This window comes from Astatotilapia calliptera, chromosome 10 (assembly GCF_900246225.1).
Source record: "Astatotilapia calliptera chromosome 10, fAstCal1.2, whole genome shotgun sequence".
NCBI lineage: Eukaryota > Metazoa > Chordata > Actinopteri > Cichliformes > Cichlidae > Astatotilapia > Astatotilapia calliptera.
The window spans coordinates 2748696-2773800 of NC_039311.1; the positions used below are offsets into that span (position 1 = coordinate 2748696).

Below are 25105 nucleotides of genomic sequence, written 5' to 3' on the forward strand. Positions count from 1 at the left end.
AAGGAGAGTCCCAGATGAGGGCTCACTCAGCAGCCGCGGAGCAGAAGCCAGGGGGAGTTGCAGTGACGCGCCTGTTACAGAGTATAGCATGGTGGAAAAGGATGGAGAGAATCCCCCACTAAGCTTTTGGGTTGGCATTTCTTTAGATTTTGTTTTGTATTAATTGCATGCTTTGGTGTTTTTTTTGTGTTTGATGTGAGGTGTGGGCCACACCCATGTGGGAGTGGAGATTCTACTCTAGTCCAGCTGCCAGCTATTTGGAGTTGAATACAGGGAGCAGCTGATTGGGGAGGATTGGAGCCCTTCTCTATAAAGGGGAGAGGAAACAGGAAGTAGGGGTTGTTGTTGTTTTTTTAGTAGGACACTGGTGAAGCAGGGAAGCCTCGAAGATCCAGGATGAAGTGTGCACATTTTAATGGAAAAGATTTTTAACCTGGCCTGGTTTTGCTTTTAAAATAAACTGAGGATGTTGGAGGGAGGACTCATTCTTATTGGGATGTGAGTGGATGTGCTGGAAGGCAGGAAAACAAACACTGGACTGGAGACTCTCTGTGCCCCTGACAAGGAAACTAGACCAGTTTTGGGGAAGTTCCAGCTCCCAGGATGTGATGTGGAGACCCAGCCTCGAACGAAGTCAGGCCTGAAAAGGTGGGTGGCAAGCCTTTTTGAGGAAGCTGCAGGATTGATACGTTTTGGCTGCTTGTTCTTCCAAGTGACCACCTTTCCCCTGTTTGTAACCAGGCTAACAACCCTGACCGCGGTGGCTTTGGGCCTTGGATTCCTGGCCAGAGTTGTGTCTTCAGCCAGTAGTTTTACCCGGAGAAAGAACAAATAAATCTTGTGTAACCCATTACAGTATGCGTGTGGTGGTTCGTTACTGGTCAATATTAGAACTACTACTTTCTTGTACGGAGGCCATTTTGGGCCTTACGTAACACGCCCGTGAGCTCCGCCGGCAGCCAGCCGTGCCTGAGTGACCGAGCCCCAGGCTCCAGGCCCCGATAAGCGGCCGCCAAGGAGTGAGCCGGTGTGTATCTGGACGCCCATCCCTGGACACAAAGAACCACCAACGCACCGATGTCTGAGGGAGTCCGCCACTGGCAGGGGAAGTGGTGGTGGGGGGAGATAGTCCTCCAAACCTTGGAGGGCCTGAGATGTCCCCAGAGAGGTGGCGCCTGACACCCAACCTGACATATAGACACAGACATACAGGCACACACAGATACAAACATCCATTCCCACCCTCATGCTCTCATATGCACTCACTCCACACTCAACCAACGTGGAGACAGACATAAAGAGACGCTGTACACACGATCACACTCCCCAAGCGTACTCTACGAACCGGGTCTAGGTACCCTTGCCCCTGGAGCGGGGAACTGCACCCAGACCCAGGTGGTGTTACCCTTTTCCCTGCGGTGGGGGGAGGCAGACCGCCCCGACTCCGCAGCAGCAGGGAGGCCCCACACTCCAGACCGCAGTCGGACGGCCAACTCCTCCTCCTAGCCCCCCCTGCTCCAGCAGGCCGCAGAGAATGGGGGTGAGAGAAGACTCCAAACCTCCCTCCACCCGCTCATTGTAGTGTTGATGCATGTGTGTTCTAAGGTGCATTTAAAACCCAGGAGGGCATGGAGCTACCTGCCAGAGAGCAGCAGGTAAGCGCATGGTCCCTCCTGCTAGCCCTCAATGTCTACGTGTATTTAAAATTGAGAGGTGGGCAACGACGCCAGGGGTGAGGTGTACACCCTGATGGTAATTTGGACTCCGTGTATCGTGCCCACCTCCAAGATCCTATATGTATGTGTTATGAGAGTGTGAGTAATGTGAATGGACCCACCAGGGAAAGGGCCCCCTTTCCCTGGTGGGTCGCGGAGTATGGGGGTGCCTACTGGGGTCAGCGGGGAAGCTGGCCCCAGGGAGGGGTCACTTGCCCCTCCCTTCCTTCCCTCCCCATCTCCAGCTGCCTCCCTCTTCCCGCTCCACCACAACCACCCACACATGCAGGACCTTGGAGTAGGGGTATGTCACCAGGGTGCAGAGGAGGCCACCCCCCCGTCCCCTTCTGGCTGCCTCTGCCTCAATTTTATCCCACAACTTAGACATTCACATTACTCACACTCTCATTACACATACATATAGGATCTTGGGGGTGGGCACGATACACGGAATCCAAAGTACCATCAGGGTGTACACCCCACCCCTGGCGTCGTTGCCCACCTCTCAATGTTAAATACACGTAGACATTGAGGGCCAGCAGGAGGGACCATGCGCTTACCTGCTGCTCTTTGGCAGGTAGCTCCAAGCCCTCCTGGGTTTTAAATGCACCTTAGAACACACATGCATCAACACTACAATGAGCGGGTGGAGGGAGGTTTGGAGTCTTCTCTCACCCCCATTCTCTGCGACCTGCTGGAGCAGGGGGGCTAGGTAGAGGAGTTGGCCGTCCGACTGCGGTCTGGAGTGTGGGGCCTCCCTGCTGCTGCGGAGTCGGGGCAGTCTGCCTCCCCCCACCGCAGGGAAAAGGGTAACACCACCTGGGTCTGGGGGCAGTTCCCCCCCTCCAGGGGCAAGGGTACCTAGATCTGGGGCTTAGAGTACGCTTGGGGAGTGTGATCGTGTGTACAGTGTCTCTTTATGTCTGTCTCCACGTTGGTTGAGTGTGGAGTAAGTGCATATGAGAGCATGAGGGTGGGAATGGATGTTTGTATCTGTGTGTGCCTGTATGTCTGTGTCTATATGTCAGGTTGGGTGTCAGGCGCCACCTCTCTGGGGACATCTTAGGCCCTCCAAGGTTTGGAGGCCTATCTCCCCCTACCACCACTTCCCCTGCCAGTGGCGGACTCCCTCAGACATCGGTGCGTTGGAGGTTCTTTGTGTCCGGGGATGGGCGTCCAGGTACACACCGGCTCACTCCTTGGCGGCCGCTTATCAGGGCCTGGAGCCTGGGGCTTGCTCGGGCCACTTCGGAGGTGGGGTGCCCCCGGCCTCTCGGCCTGGGGCTCGGTCACTCAGGCACGGCTGGCTGCCGGCGGAGCTCACGGACACGTCACTGCAACTCCCCCTGTCTTCTGCTCCGCGGCTGCTGAGTGAGCCCTCATCTGGGACTCTCCTCAGCTCTTTCTGGGACAGTGGCGCAGCTGCCCCTCTGTTGGTCTTCCTTGGTCTCTTGTGTTCTGGGGGCCTCTGGATGTCTGGAGTTTTGATCTCCTCCATACCTGCTTCATGCCCTGGAGGACGGGGCTGTGGCCCCCCCACACCCTCTAGTAGATCATTACATGAAGGAACCTTTTAAAAAAACAAAAAAACAAACACGTCCATGCTCACAGGTGTACACACGGGTGATCACACCCACAAACTACACCCTTTTTGGCTCCTACCTCAAAGCACACTGTGTTCTGTTGATCTTATGTGCTGCACAATAATGTTTAATATTTAGTATTTACTGTCATATTCCCATATATCATTGTGATGTTGTTTATTCTATTACTCTTGTTCTCTTCTGCTCGTTTTCTTTTTTCTTTCTCAGCAGGTGACCCAGGTGATTGATATATGCATTATTTTATTTCTTTTTTTTTTCTGCCCGTTCTGTTGGTTTTTGTTTTTTGCCCTTCTCCCCCGTCCCTCTTCTCAGCTGTTTCTCTTTCCCTCTTTCTTTCTCCCCTTCTTTCCCCCAGTCAAGTCTGTCCCATATTCAGTAAGTGAAAATAAAATAAACAATAAAAGGTGAATCAAATGGACCATTACGGCAAGGCTGGGATGGTCAATTTGGTAAAGTAAATCCGTTGGGCATCTTTCTTTGCCTTTAGACAACAATTCTGATGGCAAAAGAGCCAAACGGGACAGGCCAAAAAAAATAAAAAAATAAAAAAATAAAATTGAGAGGTGGGCAACGACGCCAGGGGTGAGGTGTACACCCTGATGGTAATTTGGACTCCGTGTATTGTGCCCACCCCCAAGATCCTATATGTATGTGTTATGAGAGTGTGAGTAATGTGAATGTCTAAGTTGTGGGATAAAATTGAGGCAGAGGCAGCCAGAAGGGGACAGGGGGGGGGGGGGGGGGGTAGCCTCCTCTGCACCCTGGTGACATACCCCTACTCCAAGGTCCTGCATGTGTAGCGGGAAGAGGGAGGTAGCTGGAGATGGGGAGGGAAGGAAGGGAGGGGCAAGTGACCCCTCCCTGGGGCCAGCTCCCCCGCTGACCTCAGTAGGCACCCCCATACTCCGTGACCCGCCAGGGAAAGGGGGCTCAGGCCCATCCAGACCGGGGCCAAGTGCAGCAGCACCTCCCGGCCCCACAGAGCCCAGGACAGTCCACCCAACCCCACCACAGAGAAAACTGCACCCACCCCACCATCCACTCATCTTCCAGACTACATAAGACAATAAACGCCCAGGCTGAGATCTTCCTCCACCTCTCCTGTATCTCCCCCTCCTGCAGAGGGAGCTCCTGAGGAGAGGAAAGTTCCTGCAAGATGTGACAATCCAGAGGTGTGGACTCGAGTCACATGACTTGGACTCGAGTCAGACTCGAGTCATTAATTTTATGACTTTAGACTTGACTTGAAAAAATGTTCTAAGACTTGTGACTTGACTTGGACTTTTACACCAATGACTTGGGACTTGAATTGGACTTGAACCGGTTTACTTGAAAAGACTTGATATTTTACCCCAAATATAAAATTTAACATGCATATTATATAGAGATTGAAAATGTGACGTCATTCACGGGTAGAACCGCAAAGGATTCTGGGAACTCGTGGCAAGCGGTACTAGCGCACGCAGGCTTTCAATTAAAATCAGTTATACAGCGATAAAAAGAAACACAAAAATGTCAAGAAGCCGTTGTATTATTAACTGCAATAGCCGGTCGCATGACAGCCACGGGAAGCCGACGGGTAAAGAGATCGGTTGTTATCGGATTACGTCGTTGAAGAGAAATTGTTCGAGCCATGTTTCCGAAGTAACAAAGACGTGACGGATGGCCTGGATTGCAGCCATTCAAAGATCAAATATAACGTCCCCGAACACTCCAGCTCACAGGTTAGTCTGCTCCAAGCATTTACACGAAGGTCAGTGTTTTTTAGTACTTAATACGTCATTTTCATAACATAATTAGTGATATAGGTTACAAGCAAGTCTGGCGCTGAACAGAAATTGTCGCGCTATGCTCCTTTGTTTATTGTGCATAAATAGTAAATTGTCCTGACACAATATTGCGTTTCGCTTCTGTTATTATGGTACATTGACAAAAACATATACTTTTATTCACAGGGTAAAACAGTTGTTTTGTATCACTAATTGTCCAGTACGATTACAACATACAATATTATTGTCACTGCTACATTTCTGTGATGCTACCAGAAATTATTTCCACTACTAATTAATTACCGTTGAGCTCAAAGGTCATATTAATAAACGGTTAACAAATGTGTATTTATGACGACGATTTGTGAGACTGGTAAACTTATGATATGTACGATGGTCTTTACTTTCTACACGGTGCATTTCAAGGTCCTGCACCCATCCGTCGGTAAACTGTACCTGGGCTTGTTGCAGTGACCTGAAGTTACTAAACTTCACGAGTGTATGCACTCACTCCAAGAAGCGTATAATTATAAATATGCATATAAATATGCTAAGATGAGATAGCTGACTTCATCTAACTAGCAAATGTTGTCCAGGCTACGTTGGTGATACAGTTTTTTTAATGCGTATGATATTTTTGTCATGCGATTTTAAAGCCAGTCCTACAACCGCATCCAAGAATAACATGCAGCTTATCTCAGAACTGTCGGTGAAAATTATTCTTGGAGCTAGGTTTAATTGAGCTGCATTTTAAAGAGGTGCAATTTCACAATTTGTGTATATTTTCTAAGTTCACTATTTTGTCATGTGTTGAGAAAAACACAGATTTTAAAATTACATGGTCTAATATTTACATTTAGCATAACTGCAACATTATTTTTTCGTTTTTTTTTTTTTAAAGACTCGAAAGGACTTGAAATTCAAAGTTTCAGACTTGTGACTTGACTCGGACTTTTACACCAGTGACTTGAGACTCGACTCTGACTTGCCTGACATTACTTGAGACTTGACTTGAGACTTGAGGATAAAGACTTGAGACTTACTTGAGACTTGCAAAACAATGACTTGGTCCCACCTCTGTGACAATCTCCCCCACCAGTTGAAGAGCCCCCCAGGTGGCTCGATGCACCGGCGGCACCCTGCTCCAGGGCTGGGCCCCCATGCACTGCATAGGGCAGTGAAAACCATATGGGCGATATTCTTTTCTGTAGTGACATTATCTAAGCTGCCCAACAAACACACTAAGGGGGAAGTTGGAATGTTACATTTCAGACACTTCGATAAGTCTTCACATATCTCGCGCCAAAACTTCTGAACTGGTGGACAGAACCAAAGAGCGTGGATATAATTGTCCGGTGAATTGGTTTGGCAGTGTGAGCAGTTGTTGGTAGACGTAAAGCCCATCTTGAACATCCGATGACCTGTATAGTGCACTCTATGTAATATTTTGTATTGAATTAATTGAAGACTGGGATTTCTAATTAGATGAAAGGTTTTTAAGCAAATCTGAGACCAGAAGTTTAGGTCTAAGTTAACTGATAAATCCGCTTCCCATTTTGCAATAGGAAGTGATGTTGATTCATCTGTTTTAGAAAGCATTCTGTATATTTTGGATAGTAATTTGGGGGTTTTAAGAGTAAGAAATTGAACCACACTTGGTGGTGTTTGTAGTTCAACTTGACCCGGTTTAAATTTCTTTTTTACTATGGATTTAATTTGCTGATATTCTAAAAATCTTTTCTTGTTGATCCCATATTGTGTAACTAGTCTGTCAAATGAAATAAATTCTGTTCCTTCTAGTATATGTTCTAAATATTTGATTCCTTTACCACTCCAATCTGAAAAGTTTATCATATTATTGTTTTGTAATATGTCAGGGTTGTTCCAGATAGGTGTACGTTTGCATGGGATTAATGAAGACGCCGTCAATTTTAGAAACTCCCACCATGCTGTCAGAGAAGAGCTGATGTTGATGCTTTTAAAGCATTCATGTGTTGGATGTTTGAGCTGATAAATGGTAGGTCTGAGATCTCTAGATTATTGCAAAGTGCTTGTTCTACATCTAGCCAAGGTTCATCTAAGAGGGTATGTTTTAGCCATCCTGAGATAAACTGAAGCCTGTTGGCTAAGAAGTAGTGCTGAAAGTTAGGCAGTTCTAATCCTCCTTTATCCTTGGTCTTTTGTAGTGTTTTTAAGCTTATACGTGGGGGTTTATTTTTCCAAAGGAATTTGGACATACATGAATCTAGAGATCTGAACCAATCTTGTGGCGGTTTAGTTGGGATCTTTGAGAATAAATAATTTATTTTTGGTAAGACCATCATTTTTATAGCAGCAACCCTTCCCATGAGTGATATGGGTAGACATTTCCATCTAGCCAGATCATCTTCTACCTTCTTTAAAAGTGGGATATGGTTTAATTTAGTTAGATCTGCAAGCTTGGGAGAAACATTAATACCTAAATATTTTATATTTCCCGATTGCAGTGGTGTAGAAGAGGAATTATGGAGGGAGCAATTAATCGGTAGAACTGTAGATTTTGACCAGTTAATTGAGTAATCTGATATTCTTGCAAAAGAGTTTATCAATTCAATCACCCCAGAGATATTGGTTTGTGAATTTTGGAGAAAGAGTAACACATCATCCGCATAAAGGCTGATTTTATGTTCCACGTTCTTGCATTTTATGCCCTTAATTACTGACTTCTGTCTAATTGCTGCTGCTAGTGGTTCAATAAAAATCGCAAACAGTGAAGGGGAGAGTGGGCATCCCTGCCTGGTGCCCCTCAAGAGACAGAAGCTGGAGGATGTCTGGTCATTTGTTCTGACACAAGCTGTTGGGGAGTTATATAATATTTTTAACCAGTTTATGAAAGAGGATCCAAAACCAAATTTGTGTAAAGTTGCAAATAGAAATTTCCAGTTAACTCTGTCAAATGCTTTTTCTGCGTCTAAAGAGAATATTGTAGTTTCTAGGTTTTTACTAGAGATGGACCGATCCGTCCGATACTGACCTAAATTACTGGATCGGATATCGGAGAAAAATAAAAAATGTAATCCGATCCATTAAATATCACGAAAGCACCTCACAAAACTTGCAACACGCCGTAACTCACCTCAGAACGTTAGCACGTTGGAGCAGTATGCATCACGTGATAGAGCGGCTGTGGCATGCGGGACCTGTCGGTGGTCTGGATAGCATTTGGAGCTTCGCTAGCAACCCGGCATTTCATCTCCGACAAAGTTATCCCCGAGAGAAGTAAAGCAAGTGTGTAAGTCCATCTCTGAATGTTTGTAAAGCATTCCTGCGTTAAGCTTAACAAACGATATATGGAGCGACTGCCTCTTCTTGCTGCTACTTCAATCATGAAACTGCTTAACGATCAGCTGATCGGCTTTTCTGTCGCGAGTCCGTGTCTCTGGTTTGTTTTTGGCCCACTTTGCACCAGAAAGAGGAAACCAGCGGCTGAACAACAGCAGCACATTTAAGCTTGATCAGCTATTGTTAGAATTTATTTAATATTACTTTCTACTCCAGGATCTTTTTCTACGTAGCTGACGCTGGTAACTGTGCAGGGGCGGATCTAGCAAAGTTTAGCCAGGGGGGCCGATAGGGCATGAACAGGGAAAAGGGGGCACAAAGACATACTTTTCTTTCTTATTCTCATTTAAAATGTCTAGTTTTTAATAATTAATAATCTGACACCCAAAGTTTTAATTTGATGTAAAATGAATAGAAGTCAATTACTGTATATAGTAACTATTAAGTCTAATATATATACCCTAGTAAGCTATAGTACTTTTTCCTTTGGGAAGGTACCATCTGTGCAGTCTGCAATTTTGTTGAAGAAAGATGTTGAATCTATTTAATATTTCTTGAAAAATAATTGATTTCTGTGCATTTTTTTTTCACACTGCATCAAATTAAGGTTGATTACGTCGATTAAGCATCATGAGGTGGAGCGTGAGGGGTGGTTCCCTATTTTTTATTTATTTATTTTTATTGTTGCTGGGAGTTGGAACTCTATTAGTTAGGTTGCTTAATATATATGCTAAGTACTCTTTAAAATACCAGAATAGGGAGGATGGTGTAGGTTTAAGTTTATTAGATTGATCAGTATTGCTGAACTATGAAATATTTTTTTTTGCATACAGGTATAACAGAATAGCTTTAGTGTAGTTGTTGTTTTAAACTTGAGTATGAACTTATACAAAATGCAGCAAGATATTTAAAAAACAGTTTTGTTGATTAAAAAACACTATATCGGATTCATATCGGTATCGGCAGATATCCAAATTTATGATATCGGTATCGGACATAAAAAAGTGGTATCGTGCCATCTCTAGTTTTTACTGTATGAGTAGTCTATCAAATTAAGTAATCTACGTGTATTTGTTGATGAGTGCCTACCTTTTATGAAACCAGTTGCTTTTCATTTTAAATAAATGTTCTTAATTCCAAACTAGTCCCTTGTTTGTTTGTTGTTAAATTATAGGACTAAAGCTGTTACCTGCAAATTTAAATCATGTTTTTATTAAGTACTCGGTATCGGCGAGTACTGAAATGCAAGTACTCGTACTCGTTTCCAAAAAAGTGGTATCGGTGCATCCCTGATTATTATTATTACTATTATTGTTATTGTGATTATTTGATGTGTGTGTCTTCTGCACTGCTGCTGTTCCTGTGTTCCATGCTTGTGTACTGGCAGGTATGTGTGGGTGTGTGCAAAGCAAAATAATAAAAAGAATTGTGCTTTTATTTACCAACGTGTATTAGGGCCACATAAAAAGAATAATTCTTTATTTTGAGAAAAAAGTCAAAATACAAAGATTAAAGTTGTTTCAAGGCAAACTGTCACGGCTGCTATACCCTCCACAAAATGCCTTTAGCTGAGTTAAATGTGAATCATACTTCAGAATTGGTTTTAGTTACAAGGAAATTATTTCTCTTTTATTACAAACACAGTGTGGTGATGAGTATCAGGACGCTGAAAAGATGGAGCAGAAAACTGAATCTGGTCAGAAGAAAAAAACACAAAAATTTGTAGAAATGAAATGGCTGGCAGTGGACAGATGCGAGGATACTGGTGGTTACACCCTCGTGCAAAAAAAAGAGGATGTATGTTGTATCACAAGACACAATGAAGATGGCTGATCTACACAGAGCACTGTGTGGCAGTTGTTTGGCTTGAAGCAGCAACTTTAATCTGCACATGTCAGCTTTACTCACAAAATCTGATTTCCATGCTTTCATTAATATTTCCAGTTTAATCAAGAAAATTTAGACTTCAATCTCAAAATGGACACAATGTTTTTTTCTTAACGTGACCCTAATACTCTTTAGTATTTATCAGCTTCAAATGCAGAAAGAAAAACGCCCTGCACAGACAGCCTCAAAGGCTTGTTCATGCTTGAAAACACTTTTGAGCAGATGGTTGAACTGTGAACGCACCTTCTAAAGATACTTCATCTTCTTATAACACAGTAAGAAGTGCTACTCAGAGACCGGGTACTGTGAATCGTGAGCAGTGATCGGTGTATAAATGAGCAGCCAGCGTTATTAAAGTCTTTTTTTTCTCTAATGAAGATCCAGAAAATGCACAAATAAATCTCTGTGTAGTCTTAAATAAACTACACACATTTCATCAACCTTTAACTTACCCACAGAATGTCTTATTCATGCATATTCAAGCAGTCATGAGTGTGGGTGTCAGATTCTTATTAGTTCCCAACTTCTCACATCCGTGACAAGGAAGAGCTGCTGGAATTGAAATGACGGCTCATTTATACAGTGTAAGAACTCACTTTCTTATTTCCCATGAGGAAAGCATCATCAGTGGTATTCACTTTTAATAAGAATGTAAGTGATAATGAGTCTTTCTGGCATTTAACATTCAGTGCATATCATGCAAATAGATATGTTGGGACTCGATGATTAATCGGGGCCTGTGAAAGTAGACTCATGGTTAGTGATCGTCATCATGCTTATTCCAGAAAGCAAGCAAACATCTGCTGCAGCACTCCCTCAGCAGAGGACTATTATCAATAAAGACGAGAAGAAAATGACGAACTGACAAAGAACCTTCTTTGCTTTGTGGTAAAACGGCTGAAGTGCTTCCTCCCGTGTTAGTCTTTTAAATGATTAAGAAGGCAGTGATAAGTAATGTGCAGATTTGGGTAAAAGAAGTTAATAAAAAAATCAGGAGCAAATTAAAGTGAATTAAATATTTATTTCCTGCTCTGTGTCAGACTCACAGCAAGCTCACCACTGTTCTTTGAGTCTTTGATAATGCTCTGCGATTTGGCATCAAATGGATAGACTGTGATACCCAAAACCTTTAACAAAGAGCAGCCTTTATATTCGTTACAACTTACTTTGTGAGATTCGTTGAAATCTGGTGATTGTTGTCATTATTTTCAAATAAAACGAGTGAGAACATGTGTAAGTTAAATTCACTTGGGGACAGAGAGGCAAAATGTCCATTTCAGAACCATTTCATCGTTATTTTAAATGTATCAGTTAACATTTTTCAAGCACCGAGCATTTTTAGTACCCAAACATGTCGGCACATAAAACAACCCCATTCGCTGATGCTTGGTTGCCTCTTAGAACCTGTGGACTAAAGAGGCATGAAGAAGAAGCTGCTGTGAGAGTAAAAGATGAGACGCCTTTTCTCACTCACTTAATGGACTTCTACCATGAACGTTATATTTCTGCCACCATATTTTCTGTTGCAGATTTATTCCATCAATTTAAATTCAGGATTCTTTCAGTGCTGTTACTCTTCCATTATTATGGTCTCCAGGTTCCAGTGTTTTCATCTTTTCATTCTGTTTTCATTCCCTACCTACCACTAAACCTTTTGGAGATCCCTTTGTGTAGCCACCTTGCCTTTGGAAAACCCTTCTTGGAATAATCTTTGGTTCTTTGGTAATAGAGGCTCTTGATTTAGAGATCTTCCTGCTTCCTTAACACTTACAGGGCAGTTTAACTAGTTGGTCAAAGAAAGCAAAGTGACATGAAGGGAACTCAAAAGCGCACAAAATAGAGAGGAGAATATTTAAATCAAGCACGCAAACTGATTTACTGACGTTGCTGAATTTATTGTTGATGTGCTCGTGTTTAACACAGAAAAACACGTCTTATTTTTTAAGCTTGATATCAAAAAGAAATGAACTGACTGTGCTTGTGTTTAGAAAATATCACAACTTTTGTGAATCTCCTGAAAAACCTATTAGCGGATTGCACAAGTTATTTTCATAAATCTATCCCATAATTCTTTCTCTCTTTGTTAAATATCTAACATTACTGGGAAGAAGAATAAATGTACTCAGTATAAAGTACTAAGTACTTTTACTTGGTCTGACCAGAAGTGGTACTGACTCAAAACAAAAACAGAAAAAAACCCTTGAAAATCGGCCCAAATAACGGTGCGTTCACCTCGAACGGGGTAAACGCGACCAAAAAGCGCCACACTCCCCTAGCTGGTCGCGTGCACATTTGCACCTCGAAGCGCATCCAAAGCGATCTGGTCGCGCTTTAAAATATGCAATTTTCACGTGCGTGAAGCGGAAATGTGGGAGGAAGTAGTGCCACACGGTATGTTTGCAAGACGGCAGCTGTCGGTATAGGGCTTGAAGAGAGAGTCTCCCTTCTCTGTTCACTGTGGAGAGCAGAGCAGCGGCGTAGAGGACCCTTTACACAGTAGTCATTACAAAAATGTATTTGAAATAATATTAAGATGTTCAAACAGAAAAACATTAAACATAAATATATAAAATATAACTATTTACAGAGAGACAGGAATAAAAAGGACCCAGCTTACAGCTTACTTCATTGCTAGAATGAAGGGCTTTGGCCGGACCCTTTGAACTAGGTCAGAGCATCACGTCACCAGGCTCCTGATTGGTTGTTGTGGCGCGACTTGACGCTGGAGTTCAGATTTTTCCAACTCGAGTGGTAGATGTGATAAGCACGAATGCACAAAATACAACACAAAAACTGCAGCGCGTATTTTTACTTCGCGCTTCAAACATGCCAGTCGCGCTACTTGGTTGCTAAATCAGGCAGAAAAGCGTTTTTGCGACGCAAATCCGCTTCATCGCGTTCCTTTACATGTAAACCTGAAGCTCTGGTCGCGTCTATCGCATTCGGTGTAACACTCTATTGTCCTGGTTGGAACAAGCAATCTGAAGAAGTCCAGACGCTTTTTCTTTCCAAGCTCCTTAGACTACAATGACCTGGATGACTGAGAACCTTTACAGACAACTTAGGTGAACCTCGTATTGTCATATGTAGCTGTGTGCGACAGACAGGATTGGACCCTAAACGAATACATGGAAACACACAGCTAGGAATGAGGGCGATCGCGCCACAGAACAGAGGGAGAGCCTGACATAAATACACACAAGGGCAAACGAGGAAACGAACCTCAGGAGAAAACACAGCTGTACGTAATCTAGCTAACGAGACGGGGGAAACAAAACTGAGCATGACGGACACCAGACAGGAGACTATCAAAGTAAAACACGAAGCACTGAGACGCAAACTAATTCACACAACATGACAACATGACACGGAGCTGGGAGACAACGGGAGGAGACAACGAGGGGGACGCAGAAACAGTAAAGGGAGACGAGACAGAGAGAGTGAACGAGGGAGCAAAGAACCGAGAGGGAGAGAGAGGGAGAGAGAGCACAAGAGAGCGAGAGGGGATGAGAGAGGGTGAAAAAACATGAGAGAGTGCAAGGGAGAGAGACATGACAGGGCCGGGGAGAATGAAACACACGGAGGGGAACGTGGGAACAGGAAAGGGAAACGAGAGACAAGGACACACGCGCACATAAACACACAGAGCGGGACACATAGGACAGAGACACAAGGGGAACCTAATGCACAAGGAACCAAACAGGGAATATAAGAAACTCAAAACAGACTAAACTTAAGACAACTAATGAACCTAAAACCACAACAACCTACAAAATGACACCAAAACACAAGAAACTCAAAACGCTGGGTCAAAATGACCCAGAACCATGAGACATACCACTGTGACTGACTGTGTTACTAATTCTTAAAACATTCCTTTAAATAGTTTCAGAAATGTATACGTGAGTTATTTCAATAGCAAGACCAAATAACTGATTGGTTGGAGCACTTGTTGCCATGGAGCCCATGGATCTGAATGAATACACTAATTTTGGTCAAAATATTTAGTTTGTATCCATCAGGTGACCCTAGATCCTCCCTTAGTATCGCTGCAATAGGCCAAGGTTGCTGGGGTTTAATGAACTGAGTGTTTCTTCATCGTTCACCTTTTTTCACTGACTTTGTGTTTAAATACCAATTTGCATTCAGTCATTAGTTACTATTCATCTCTGGCTGTGTCCCCTCTTCCTCCCTTCACCCCTAACCTGTTGTGGCAGATGGCCCCGCCCCTCCCTGAGCCTGGTTCTGTCAGAGGTTTCTTCCTGTTAAAAGGCATTTTTTCCTTCCCACTGTCACCGAGTGCTTGCTCAAAGGAGGCTGTCTGATTGTTGGGGTTTTCTCTGTATTATTGTAGGGTCTCAACCTTACAATACAAAGCTCTTTAAGGCAAATGCTGTTATGATTTGATGCTATATAAATTAAACTGAATTGTACTTGTTTTCCAAAAACTGAACAAAGCTCTACTTTGTATTTAGTGGTAAACAGAGCTGCCGGACATGGTAAACAATATATATTGGCATTTTGAACATGCTAACATTAGCGTTTAGGAAATACTGTGTGTTTTTAGAGTCCCACAGAGCTGCAAGCATGGCTGTAGAAGACTTGAAAAGGACACTGTGTTGAAATGCAAATTTCAAATGTAACCCACTTTTCAAACACATTTTACAAAGAGTGACACCATAAAAGGAAAAATCTTTTCCTCTTGTATAAGAGCCTACATAAATGTCAGCTCGCCGCCCCTGGACAAAAATCGGCAGGCGTAATTTGTCAGTTTAACAGCCATGGAGTTCATGTGGCACTCAGCCTCTCATGTTCGAGTTAGCACGGCTAACATAGTGTACAACACTATAAGGCACTCCATGGCAGGTCAATCCGCTCTCTCTACTGACATTTAAACTAACCTTGTTGTTTGATTAGTGTGACGGAGACTTCATCTGACTTAATCAGTAATTATATGACAATATCCTTTCTCTCTGCACACAGTGATTCACTTCTTTATGATTATTAAACTTGGAACGAGCTCTCATATAAATTTCACTGAGATTGATTGCCTAATTGGTGCACTACAAAGTACATTTTGGCAGCCTAAAATTATTTGAGCGCTCATTATGAATTATGCTTTGTAAGTTTGTGGAAAAGTGGGCTTGTACATGTCAAGAGACAGCAGCTTTCTTTCTCCCTCTTCCTTTATTATTGCTTGCTTTCCTTCCCTCCCACTCTAGTCCACTTTGATGATATTTGCATTTATTCAGTTAAAATTTACATAAATCTTGTGTCAACCTATTGCTGAATAACTTAACAAAGGTTACCTAATTTATAATGGTGCAGACAGCCAGTGATTGCAGTATTGTTCAGTTTTGTGGAATACAGTTATTACAAAGAGGAATTTAGACAGTAGGTATAAAAAACCAGATCACACTGAGTGGGTGGCCACACTTACCTTCAATACATGTCAGTGTTTCACTGATGTGGCCACTTGTCCATGTCACTGGTAATTCTCTTGGGATGATTGCATGTTGCATCTTACACAGTAGGGTTTACCAGCCCGTGGATCTAATACCAAGACCGGCTTTCTGCTGCCTCCATTCAATAAACAATCACTGAAACCCATCTGCACACTTGTACCAATTATACAAAAGTTGCTCTGAGATTCTCAAACTCCTTCTTTGCTGTTGAAAGAAATTTACATTTTTATTAAATTTCCATCTTTATGTGAGGATGTCTTTTTTCTTTGCTCCTCTGCTTCCTCGCTTCCCTTTGCTCTCTGCCCTACAGCTTTAGGTACTTACTTGGAGGAGCTAGTATCAATTTCAGTGAGTACCTTTTGATATAAAACTATGTTTGAGTTTTTAAATAATTTATAAATGCAGATATATTTTTTGCTTTCTTTCCAATAATGAATATATAATGTAGAAGCCAGCAGATATGCATCCAGCCAAAACAGGAGTTTATACTAATGGCAAAGGAACCTGGGGCTTGTTGGTGGGCTTCTTCCACTCTGGGTAGAAATTGCTACTTTCTCCTCTCCCATTACATTGCTGCACACTTTTTTCCCCTGGGTGTCAAATACTGCAGTTGTGGCAAAGCCTCTGGCATCATCCAGCAATACACCAGGTTATGGTAATAGCAAGCCGAGTCTCACACTCTTTAAATAAACATGGATGCCTGTAAGGCCTCAATTATACTCTGGTGCAGACATGGACACCTGGAGACCATAACTGAACTGCATTTATTTCTGCTATATTTCTTTGAAGTCTGCCTGAACCACATGCATAGTTGGTACGTTGTAATTTAAAGTCTCCAAAGAGTCCACATGGTCACAAAAATTGGGAGGCAGATGGACATCTGTGTTGACCCTCGCACACACCAGGTGAGGGCAAAATAGTGCTACTGAGATCCAACCAGACCCTAGACACAGACACTCTAACACCTGTGTGTGGGATAGGATCACATTAAAGCACAGAGGATTTTTCCATTATTCATGATCTGTGGCAGTAGATTGTGTGGCGCTGAGGGGAGGACCTAAATATGGACACATGGACACAGGAGTTAACATTAGACAAGGACTATCAAAATAAAACAGGAAGTAGTACAAACACCAGGACACAGACACCAACTCGTGAGCTTGATAATAAGACATAGTGAAACAACATGTAAACCCACGACAGATTGGGGGGGACAAGGATGAAACACAGAGAAAAGAGCATGGGAACAGGTAAAGGAGACAGAACAATGAGACATGACTGGGATGAGAGAGAGTGATAGAGAGACACAGGGAAAGAGCGCGAGACAGACTGAGAGGGAGCGAGATACAGACACAGGGAGGAACATAAGCATGGAGACAAGACACTGAGGACCAGACAGAAAGGGAACCTAAAATCAGCCTGAATCAACAGAGATAAACAACATAATCAGAAACACACAAGCACGAGAAAACTAAATTATGAAACATAACCCACTGTTCAAGATCAAACAGTAAAAAACACAAGATTCATAAGTCCAAAACAGAAAACACTGGGTCAAAGACCCACAACCGTGACAGAATTGATTGTTACGGTGGGGAAGATTCTCACATAAACACCTCTGCTTCAAAAACCGGTCCAAGTACTAAAGAGAGAAGAAAGCACGAACAAGTAAAACTGAAGGTAAATAAAATCCCAGATGGGACACAAACTCTGGTCTCCTGCTTCGCAAACTTGAGTCATTTCGTTTCCCCTGCTCCAAACTCCAAATATGGACGTTTTTTCTATTTAAACTAGAACCCGTTATCTATCTGTGTCCACTAATACCACATATGATGGGTCAATGTAGTGGCATTTAACATAAAATAGCAGTGATGAGAATGTGGTTAACAAGAAGTTGGGAACAGTTGGATGTTCGTAGAGTGCTCAGGTTGGTTACAACATCTGAACTTGGCCCAGCTGTAAACCCTGTTTCAGTATGAAAAACAACAGCCAGTCACTGAATGTTTAAAGCACCATCATGAGATTTGGGACTGTGATTGTGGGAAGATGCAGGCTACAGATCCCAGCAGGAGCTGACCCACCTATCCATCAGAGACTCACATTTATTAGGTTGTTCAAGTTCTTTTGGAGAGTCTGTTAGACTCACTAGAGTTGCAGCCCTTTGATTTCTGCCATCCTGTCTGTGATGTTGGCACACTGACACTATGGCTGCACTAAATGTCCAGGATATTCAGCATGTTTGGGGAGCACATATGTAACTGAATGTGTCCTTTAAGTATTTACACCTGCAGCAGATGTTCTGCACAGGGCTTTGTGGATAGTTGGCAAAGCTAGAGAGTGAACTATGCTTGGAGATTGTGTAGTGTCTTCAGCTTAAATGCTAACAACCAAAGCGTTGTTGTAATGGCAGTTAACTGACAGGTGTTCTTCCTCTCCTAGAATATCATACAAGTGCATGAAAACACTGTGCCTCACTTGAGTGGACGGACACTTCGTGGTGTCTGACTGCTCCTGCGTATCAAACTGAAACCATCACGGCAGCACACTTGCCTGGATCTAGTCAAGTTTCATGTGTTTCTGAAGAGCTGAGAAGAAAGGCTTCCAGCTGTTGAATCTGTTTTTATTTTAGACTGATAACAACTAATTTCAGAGATTTTGAGTTTCCAGAGGCACTGTGTCCGCAGACAACTTGATGCCCTGTCTCTTCACTGTCTTTGCATCATTTTCTCTGGGATTAATAAAGTATTCTGATTCTGAGTCTGTCGAAATGCAGCACTACTAAAATGCATTGCACAGCTGGTTACACAGACAATGAATGAAGTTTTCTGTTGACCATTGCACTTTAAATATCAGACACTTTCAAAGATGGCTTGTAATTTCAAGTAGTCAAAGGCTTCTTAGCCCTTGTGCCCAAGGCCAAGTATTTGATCTGGCAGGAGCAAGATGATCAGTCTGTTAGATATCCACCCATGGACAGTTACAACTTACGTCAGCCTATCTGAACATGATGATGAATGCATAACTGTTCTAAGCCTTCATCAGCTCCCCCTTCACCAGAAATATGGTTATAACGATTGTAAGAGAAAAGCTGTGAGTACTGCAGACAGGTGAAGCCCAGTGAGTACAGTACATGTAACCACAGGGGGCAGCTCCATGCCCAAACACAGTGAGAGAAGAAATGGAAAAATGGAGATTTGTAAAGGCCCTGTCTCAAGCCTCTGAGGCTGGTTTTGATGCATTAATTGCGACGCAAAGCTAAATCCTGCTCTGTGGCCCGTCTCTCCCGCTGAGAAACTATGATTGCTGTTGGTAAGAAGTGATTGAAGAAGCTGTAGCTCATCTGGTTGGGCGTAACGGTCCCAGACTCATTATTTTTCTCTTTCAAGCTGCTTTGACATTTGAGCTGCCGATGACTTTAAATGGATATCAAGCATACAAAGGAGGACAATCACATTTTCTTTAATGACAAAGCCGATCATTATTAACCCTTGTATGGTGTTCGGGTCTGTGAGACCCGTGTTCAGTTTTTTTCAAAAGAAAAATTAAACAATTAATTATTTTTTCACGTGTAAATGTGTTGTGTCTTTCCACTCACTCCACTTGATTATAACTGATTTATTTATAACATTTTATATAAAAGAAAAACGAGAAGCACATTAATTCATAAATGTGATCTAACAAAGGTAAAGGGAAAAAATTAACCATGTTTGCTGTTCATATGTCTTGTAATTGGGATGAAGTAAACATCTGTTGAGTAATTTAACATAAAATTGTTTGATAGTGTTAATTTGGAAAGCCAAAACTCTAGCGGGTCCACCAGACCCATGAACACTGGCTGAGTAACAAAAATACGAACACCACACAAGGGTTAATATGGTAAATGGTAAATGGCCTGCATTTGTATAGCGCTTTTCTAGTCCATAGGACCCCAAAGCGCTTTACACTACATTCAGTCATTCACCCATTCACACACACATCAATAGTGTCACAACAATGAGTGTCATTAAAAATATCAGAGGGTCTCCAGAGGAACCAAACTGGCTTGTATTCTGCAGTCACAGTTATTAGGTCTGAGATGGACCTGAAAGCACAATGCAAAGTTTGTTAAAGCAAAACCACAAAAAGAAAAGAGTTAACATAAAAATAGTAAAGAATCAAAATGACATTTAATTTCATTATACAAAATAAAACTTTAAAAGCATTAAAAAAACCAACCTTTTACTGAACAGTTATGGAAATGAGCGGCGCTGTTCATTCTTGATTCAGAGAGGAGACACAAATCCCTTTGGGCTTGTGTCAGGAAAGGCGTCTAGTGTGGGAAAAAAAATCATGTGGATCTACTTGCTGTGACGACCACCATGTGAATAAGGGAACAACTGAAAGTAGCTAGTTTGTTATTTTAAAAATAAAAGCTTTTTTACGAACACAGCCAAAAAGCACAAACAAAGCACACTGCACTTCACAAGACTAAACAGGGAAGAAATAATAACTCTTGTTATCATTTGGCTCAGTCAGAGCCAAATGATAACCAGCTTTGAGAGACTCTTATTCCACTCTTATACTTTGCATATATATTATATATCAGAATATCATAACAGCCAAATCAATTATTTGAAGTCACACATCTACTGATGCCTTTTGGTTTTATTGACGATCTCAGACCATTTCGTATGGCTGACAGTGGTGACAGGTGTCAGCAGTAGTAAATCCAGAGTCAAGGGCTAAATGATGTCTCTGGGGGCAATGCAAAAGGCAAGCAAAAACAAACAAACAAACAAACAAATTCATTCAACCAGACCAGTTGGACCACATTAAAACAAACTGACACTCTCTTGCTGTCCTGTTCCTGAGTGTTGTTGTGGACACTAACAGGCTTTTGAGAAGCTTCGCAGAACACTGAGATGAAAGGAGAAAGATCCATTTCACTTTGGTATGTTGTAACTGATGTTTATTTTTAGATTTCATTAGATAAGCACTGTTTGCCTTGCTTGCAATGATGGGACTCCACTGCTTTGACAACACAAATAAACAGTAAAGCTACTACAAAGCTACAGCAGCAGAAGACAACACTGTGTGGCATTTTTTTGCATTAAATCCATTTTTTCTGCAAGAAAAAAAGAATGAAAAAGGATCATGTATGTATCATGTATTGCATGTTGCTGTTCTCTGCAAACATAAAAGCTGGCTTATGAACATCAGCTGAGTGGTAACGAGACGCTCTAAAATGTCTTCAGTGTCCTAACACAGCGAGCCCTCACTTTTGCCAGTATAACTGCTTAAGAGGTACCACACAGAAATGCATTTCAAGGAAAGAGAACAGAGACATGTTTAATACAACAGCATCTGTCTCTAGAAGACACAAAACAGCTTTTACCTCTCTCTGAGGCAGACTGTATAATGACTGCAGTCTAGTACATCGGCAACAATGAACACGTTACTTGAGCTCCATCTTTTGGCAGGAAGTGTGCTGAAGCACTGATGGTGCTTCTTTTGTCTTTAGTCTTCTTTTCCAATTGCTCATTTGTCTGGTTTGAAATCTCAAAACAGGAACACAATGTTAAACTACGAATTCGTGCAATTTGTCAAAAAATAAATGAATCAAACTCATAATAATAGGTCAACTTATTTTGTACCACTGACAAAAGGAATCACTGGACATCAACAGACTTGTCGGCTCATAAATGTTCATACAATATTGTGTGTAATGTGCTTTATAATACACTCAGATGGGCCATGTCTTTGTCACTATGGTTTATTTTTGTTGCTGTTTTTCCTTCTGTATTATTTTTGATTACCTCAGTTGGTGTCTTCTTCTTAAGTCAGTTCTGTCATTTTTGATGTGTGTATTTTTTTACACCTGAGTTTCCCAGAATTTTCGAATTGCATTTGATTTGTATGAAAAAAACTGTATAACTAGAGCTTGACTGATTGACTAGACTAGAGATAAAAAGAGCTCAAAGTAAAGATCAGAATCCACTATTCTACAATATATTAGAAATATATTTAAGAGTACCAAATTAGAAAGAAGCAGTCTTTTCATACCGAAACACACTGAGGTTGTGATTTAGAGGAAATTGTTACTTCAGGCTGATAAACTGAGGTAATCCAGGGAAATAGGTTTCCTTTTCCCCGTTTTTGCCATTACATAGATTATTTCTTTTCTCACTCTGCTCAAGGATTAATCACTCACAGAGGCCTGAGGTGAGAGCAAATGAGCACCCAATCAAAGATGCTTGTGTAGGGTAGTTCACGTTGTTAAACATTAATTGTTCATAATGTTCAGGCCTGTGTTTGACGTTGCTAATGAAATGCATGATTCACCCTCTGCCTCCAGAACATTTTGTGTGTCGCCCCATATACAGCGTCTCCAACATTGATAACTGAATGGCTTACACAATGATAGTGATCTTATTTTAGTATTAATCTCTGTATTAGAAACATCATCGTCCCCATCATTATCATCAAAAACAAGGGATAAGAATGAAATTGTCATTATAATAGACCATAAGTGTCATTTTGAAGATAAATGAGGGGAAATTGGGCTAGATTTTGTTCATTTTGACACTAATTTCTGGAATATTTTTCAGGACTATAATTCCAGGATTTCAGTATTGTGCATGCATTACTCTACTGTATATCGTGTGTCTGTGACAGTTGAAATGCACTACTGTGGGACTTAACCTGAACCACAGCAACTACCCCACATCCATAAGGTAAAACTGTAAAGGACGCTCTTGGCAGAACTTTGACACAGGTTAAGTGTCGTCCACCTCATCAAAAATCTTTCATCAGCGTTAATAACAATCCAATATCACTGACTCAGTAACAGTGCTTTAGTTGAAACTCATTCTCATCTCCAGCTTTGCTATGAAATGAAATGAATCACAACAATGCTGCGTGTCTTTTTACTGCAGTGCAGTATAGGACACATTAATCACCAAATAGACAACCACCTTCACCTGCTTACAGCTCACTTGGAGCAGTTTATAATAATTTATCCACAATTTTGCTGTACATAGACAATGACAGTAAAAGCCTATTCTATTCTGTTCTATTCTATAACTACCTGCATATGTACAAGCACAACACAAACATTTATATATAAAATTAATAAAATGTAAATCACAAAAAAGTGTTTTGTCAGCACACCATCTATTGTTCCACATGTTATCGGTGTTTTGTAGTAAAAACTTTGCATAAGGGAAATCTTTACGCTCCACTTCATAAGCTAAAAAAATACTGGCACAGAACATCTGTAGCTGTCACTGCCATATAATCCTCAGCGCTTTTTTACACTTTCTTTGATAATAGTGAAACAGCTCCAGGACTATCTATAATTACACTCATTTCCCCCCACTGTTAGAGGCTCCTTCGTTCTCTACGTGAATTGCATCGTGAGAGAGTACTGCCTGACGAGGGCACATTCAGAAATCTTTGAAACAATATCCTGTTGATATTTCCTTCCTGTGTCAACCCAGCAGTGTGTACAGGAAAAGATTCCCCCCAATTGAGAAAAAATAATGTTAATGGCATGTTGTTGATAACGAAGCTTCAGCTGTGATTATACAAACGACCAGTGAGTGTCTGTAACCTCACACAGAACAGTGAGTGAAGAACAGAGTGGCGAGCAGAGGGAAAGCTCCAGGTTTTCTGTTAAGTAAGAGAGTTCACTTCAACTCCGAGTCAGTTACAGACTGTGAACTAAGCCTCACTGTCAGGTTTTCTTCAACAAACTCTGACTTTCTCTCTGACTCCGCCCCTCCTGCTGCACCTGAACAAACTAGCTGACATTCTGATTCATGAGCATGTTGGCCATCCATTCATAAAGCTGCAATCAAAGCACATAGAGGAGCAAATTATTTTGTAGAAGTTCATGTTTTTAAAAACACTGAAATCCCACTTAGATATCATTTTGCTATTTTGACTACTTGACATGAGCGATTTTGCAAACCTTCAGTCGTCATATGAGGACGAATGAAGGACTGAAAACTAGATTCGGAGCAGTGATTCGGAGATGCTCTTCACCTCACCTTGGTTGTAATGTTACAACCAAGGTGAGGTGAACCAACCATACCTTTGTTCAAAGGTATGGTTGTATTGGTTGTACTCTCAGCTTGAAGCTGTCTGGCCATTCTCCTCTGACTTCAAATATCGACAAGGATATACAGTGGGGCAAAAAAGTATTTAGTCAGCCACCGATTGTGCAAGTTCCCCCACCTAAAATGATGACAGAGGTCAGTAATTTGCACCAGAGGTACACTTCAACTGTGAGAGACAGAATGTGAAAAAAAAAAATCCATGAATCCACATGGTAGGATTTGTAAAGAATTTATTCGTAAATCAGGGTGGAAAATAAGTATTTGGTCAATAACAAAAATACAACTCAATACTTTGTAACATAACCTTTGTTGGCAATAACAGAGGTCAAACGTTTACTATAGGTCTTTACCAGGTTTGCACACACAGTAGCTGGTATTTTGGCCCATTCCTCCATGCAGATCTTCTCGAGAGCAGTGATGTTTTGGGGCTGTCGCCGAGCAACACAGACTTTCAACTCCCGCCACAGATTTTCTATGGGGTTGAGGTCTGGAGACTGGCTAGGCCACTCCAGGACTTTCAAATGCTTCTTACGGAGCCACTCCTTTGTTGCCCGGGCGGTGTGTTTTGGATCATTGTCATGTTGGAAGACCCAGCCTCGTTTCATCTTCAAAGTTCTCACTGATGGAAGGAGGTTTTGGCTCAAAATCTCACGATACATGGCCCCATTCATTCTGTCCTTAACACGGATCAGTCGTCCTGTCCCCTTGGCAGAAAAACAGCCCCATAGCATGATGTTTCCACCCCCATGCTTCACAGTAGGTATGGTGTTCTTGGGATGCAACTCAGTATTCTTCTTCCTCCAAACACGACGAGTTGAGTTTATACCAAAAAGTTCTACTTTGGTTTCATCTGACCACATGACATTCTCCCAATCCTCTGCTGTATCATCCATGTGCTCTCTGGCAAACTTCAGACGGGCCTGGACATGCACTGGCTTCAGCAGCGGAACACGTCTGGCACTGCGGGATTTGATTCCCTGCCGTTGTAGTGTGTTACTGATGGTGACCTTTGTTACTTTGGTCCCAGCTCTCTGCAGGTCATTCACCAGGTCCCCCCGTGTGGTTCTGGGATCTTTGCTCGCCGTTCTCATGATCATTTTGACCCCACGGGATGAGATCTTGCGTTGAGCCCCAGATCGAGGGAGATTATCAGTGGTCTTGTATGTCTTCCATTTGCTGATGATTGCTCCCACAGTTGATTTTTTCACACCAAGCTGCTTGCCTATTGTAGATTCACTCTTCCCA

The 25105-nt window shown here is 42.1% G+C and overlaps 1 long non-coding RNA gene across 1 annotated transcript; it reads left to right on the plus strand.

Annotated features, from left to right (window-relative positions):
• Nucleotides 1-350: 350 nt before the first annotated feature.
• LOC113030861 (uncharacterized) lies at nt 351-853 on the plus strand. The gene is made up of 2 exons (XR_003273662.1): nt 351-648; nt 742-853. It is a non-coding gene; the product is annotated as an uncharacterized LOC113030861 (long non-coding RNA).
• Nucleotides 854-25105: the final 24252 nt, after the last annotated feature.